Source organism: Cherax quadricarinatus, chromosome 98 (genome assembly GCF_038502225.1).
Source record: "Cherax quadricarinatus isolate ZL_2023a chromosome 98, ASM3850222v1, whole genome shotgun sequence".
NCBI lineage: Eukaryota > Metazoa > Arthropoda > Malacostraca > Decapoda > Parastacidae > Cherax > Cherax quadricarinatus.
This window is the reverse complement of record NC_091389.1, coordinates 10,395,615-10,400,614: the sequence shown is the minus strand read 5'-3', so window position 1 is coordinate 10,400,614 and position 5,000 is coordinate 10,395,615. Positions and strand designations below refer to the sequence as shown.

Genomic DNA, 5,000 nt, shown 5'->3' with positions numbered 1-5,000 from the left:
GCAGGCCTACTATCCAGTGCTAGACAGGTCCTTCTTAAACCCATTATGTAAATAAAAACCTAATGGTTATAATCATAAGCATGGTTTTTAAAAGTAAGAGGTAAGCCAGTAGAAGGCCTCAGTCAGATGACCGAAAGCTCCAACTCCCGGGTCATCATATAACTACGACCCTGGTCAGGAAATACTTGTTCTCTTTCCTGACAGATATTCTACCTAATTGGAAAATCATAGAGGAACTAGTACAGACATCTACGCACAGAAATCACTGCCTATGAAAGCAAAAGAGTTGACTGCATGTGCCAGTAGGCCTCCTGCAGTGCTAATGTTCTTGTAAAATAACGTAAATCCTGTTATCTACACACAGAAATCACTGCCTATGTAAGCAAAAGTCTTGACAGGAGATATAACATTCCCACAATGACCACCAGTGACGCCACCAGTAAACTGAGAGACAACACAGTGTCAGGGGACCAAGACTGTTCAACTGTCTCTCACCATACATTAGAGGGATTACCAATAGACCCCTGGTTGTCTTCAAGACCCCTGGTTGTCTTCAAGACCCCTGGTTGTCTTCAAGACCCCTGGTTGTCTTCAAGACCCCTGGCTGTCTTCAAGACCCCTGGCTGTCTTCAAGACCCCTGGTTATCTTCAAGACCCCTGGCTGTCTTCAAGACCCCTGGCTGTCTTCAAGACCCCTGGTTGTCTTCAAGACCCCTGGCTGTCTTCAAGACCCCTGGCTGTCTTCAAGACTCCTGGTTGTCTTCAAGACCCCTGGTTGTCTTCAAGACCCCTGGCTGTCTTCAAGACCCCTGGTTGTCTTCAAGACCCCTGGTTGTCTTCAAGACCCCTGGCTGTCTTCAAGACCCCTGGCTGTCTTCAAGACCCCTGGTTGTCTTCAAGACCCCTGGTTGTCTTCAAGACCCCTGGCTGTCTTCAAGACCCCTGGTTGTCTTCAAGACCCCTGGCTGTCGTCAAGACTCCTGGTTGTCTTCAAGACCCCTGGCTGTCTTCAAGACCCCTGGTTGTCTTCAAGACCCCTGGTTGTCTTCAAGACCCCTGGCTGTCTTCAAGACCCCTGGTTGTCTTCAAGACCCCTGGCTGTCGTCAAGACTCCTGGTTGTCTTCAAGACCCCTGGCTGTCTTCAAGACCCCTGGTTATCTTCAAGACCCCTGGCTGTCTTCAAGACCCCTGGCTGTCTTCAAGACCCCTGGTTGTCTTCAAGACCCCTGGCTGTCTTCAAGACCCCTGGCTGTCTTCAAGACTCCTGGTTGTCTTCAAGACCCCTGGTTGTCTTCAAGACCCCTGGCTGTCTTCAAGACCCCTGGCTGTCTTCAAGACTCCTGGTTGTCTTCAAGACCCTGGCTGTCTTCAAGACCCCTGGTTGTCTTCAAGACCCCTGGTTGTCTTCAAGACCCCTGGCTGTCTTCAAGACCCCTGGTTGTCTTCAAGACCCCTGGCTGTCTTCAAGACCCCTGGCTGTCTTCAAGACTCCTGATTGTCTTCAAGACCCCTGGCTGTCTTCAAGACCCCTGGTTGTCTTCAAGACCCCTGGCTGTCTTCAAGACCCCTGGTTGTCTTCAAGACCCCTGGCTGTCTTCAAGACACCTGGCTGTCTTCAAGACCCCTGGTTGTCTTCAAGACCCCTGGCTGTCTTCAAGACCCCTGGTTGTCTTCAAGAGGGAGCTGGACAGATACACAAAGTCAGTACCTGATCCACCACCAGGCCAGGTCATGGACCGTATCGCGGGGGCGGTGACCCCCGCGACACGGAAATATACCTTGAACATACCTGGAGTATACCTGGAGGTACACTCCAGATATACCTCACACCCACTAACAGTGATTCAAACCAGCAATCCTGCAACTCTCTCTAGCGGATTACTCAGCCAGTTCCCTTCAACTGTGAAGATTGAGACACTTATGCAGCATATGGAAATCTTTATTCAGGAAACGTTTCGCCACACAGTGGCTTCATCAGTCCAATACAAAGAGGAAGGCGTAAGGAGAGGAGGAGAATGAGGTAATCAGTCCCTCAACCTGGAGTCGATGTGTTCAGTCCATCAATCTTGTAGATTGATGGACTGAACACTGTGACATCAGTCACTATGTTGAGGTGGCCATTGATGTACCTGGATTACCAGTGTTGCACAGAGGAGTGTTGAGGAAACACTGACACCGTGACATCAGTCACTATGTTGAGGTGGCCATTGATGTACCTGGATTACCAGTGTTGCACAGAGGACAGTGTTGCACAGAAGACCTCTGACAGTGTTGTCATTGCAATGTTGTTGTTTGAGAGTTAAAGTGATGGAACACTTAACTTGCAACGACACTGGAACAACACTGTAACAACGACACTGCAACAACACTGGAACAACAACACTGGTACAACACTGAAACAACGACACTGTAACAACGACACTGGAACAACACTGTAACAACGACACTGGAACAACACTGTAACAACGATACTGGAACAACACTGTAACAACGACACTGGAACAACACTGTAACAACGACACTGGAACAACACTGTAACAACGACACTGGAACAACACTGTAACAACGACACTGGAACAAAACTGTAACAACGACACTGGAACAACACTGTAACAACGACACTGGAACAAAACTGTAACAACGATACTGGAACAACACTGTAACAACACTGGAACAACACTGTAACAACGACACTGGAACAACACTGTAACAACAACACTGGAACAACAACACTGGTACAACATTGTAACAACAACACTGGAACAACAACACTGGTACAACATTGTAACAACAACACTGGAACAACAACACTGGTACAACACTGTAACAACGACACTGGAACAACAACACTGGTACAACATTGTAACAACAACACTGGAACAACAACACTGGTACAACATTGTAACGACACTGGAACAACAACACTGGTACAACATTGTAACAACGACACTGGAACAACAACACTGGTACAACATTGTAACAACAACACTGGAACAACAACACTGGTACAACATTGTAACAACAACACTGGTACAACATTGTAACAACGACACTGGAACAACAACACTGGTACAACACTATGACAACAACACTGGTACAACACTATAACAACACTGGTACAACACTATAACAACACTGGTACAACACTAAAACAACACTGGTACAACACTATAACAACAACACTGGTACAACACTAAAACAACACTGGTACAACACTATAACAACAACACTGGTACAACACTAAAACAACACTGGTACAACACTATAACAACAACACTGGTACAACACTAAAACAACACTGGTACAACACTATGACAACACTGGTACAACACTATAACAACACTGGTACAACACTATGACAACACTGGTACAACACTATAACAACACTGGTACAACACTATAACAACACTGGTACAACACTATGACAACAACACTGGTACAACACTATAACAACACTGGTACAACACTATGACAACAACACTGGTACAACACTAAAACAACACTGGTACAACACTATAACAACACTATAACAACACTGGTACAACACTATAACAACACTGGTACAACACTATGACAACAACACTGGTACAACACTATAACAACACTGGTACAACACTATAACAGCACTGGTACAACACTAAAACAACACTGGTACAACACTATGACAACAACACTGGTACAACACTAAAACAACACTGGTACAACACTATAACAACACTGGTACAACACTATAACAACACTGGTACAACACAATAACAACAACACTGGTACAACACAATAACAACACTGGTACAACATTATAACAACACTGGTACAACACTGGAACAACAACACTATAACAACAACACTGGTACAACATTGTAACAACGACACTGGAACAACACTGGTACAACAGCACTATAACAACAACACTGGTACAACATTGTAACAACGACACTGGAACAACAACACTGGTACAACATTGTAACAACGACACTGGAACAACAACACTGGTACAACAACACTGGTACAACAACACTGTAACAACAATATTGGTACAACAACACTGGTAAAACACCACCGTAACAACAACACTGGTACAACAGCACTATAACAACAATACTGGTACAACAACACTGGTACAACAACACTGATAAAACACCACCGTAACAACAACACTGGTACAACAACACTGGTACAACAGCACTATAACAACAACACTGGTACAACAGCACTATAACAACAACACTGGTACAACAACACTGTAACAACAATACTGGTACAACAACACTGGTACAACAACACTGATAAAACACCACCGTAACAACAACACTGGTACAACAACACTGGTACAACAGCACTATAACAACAACACTGGTACAACAACACTGGTACAACAGCACTATAACAACAACACTGGTACAACAGCACTATAACAACAACACTGGTACAACAGCACTATAACAACAACACTGGTACAACAACACTGGTACAACAGCACTATAACAACAACACTGGTACAACAGCACTATAACAACAACACTGGTACAACAGCACTATAACAACAACACTGGTACAACAGCACTATAACAACAACACTGGTACAACAGCACTATAACAACAACACTGGTACAACAACACTGGTACAACAGCACTATAACAACAACACTGGTACAACAGCACTATAACAACAACACTGGTACAACAGCACTATAACAACACTGGTACAACAACACTGGTACAACAGCACTATAACAACAACACTGGTACAACAGCACTATAACAACAACACTGGCACAACAGCACTATAACAACAACACTGGTACAACAACACTGGTACAACAGCACTATAACAACAACACTGGTACAACACTATAACAACAACACTGGTACAACACTATAACAACACTGGTACAACACTATGACAACAACACTGGTACAACACTATAACAACACTGGTACAACACTATAGCAACAACACTGGTACAACACTATAACAACACTGGTACAACACTGGTAC

General features: G+C 44.2%; 1 protein-coding gene across 2 annotated transcripts in view; it reads right to left on the bottom strand.

The window, feature by feature from the left end:
• Positions 1–5,000, bottom strand: part of LOC128702565 (ryncolin-1) — a 29,141-nt gene that overhangs the window by 23,118 nt on the left and 1,023 nt on the right. The window lies entirely within an intron of this gene.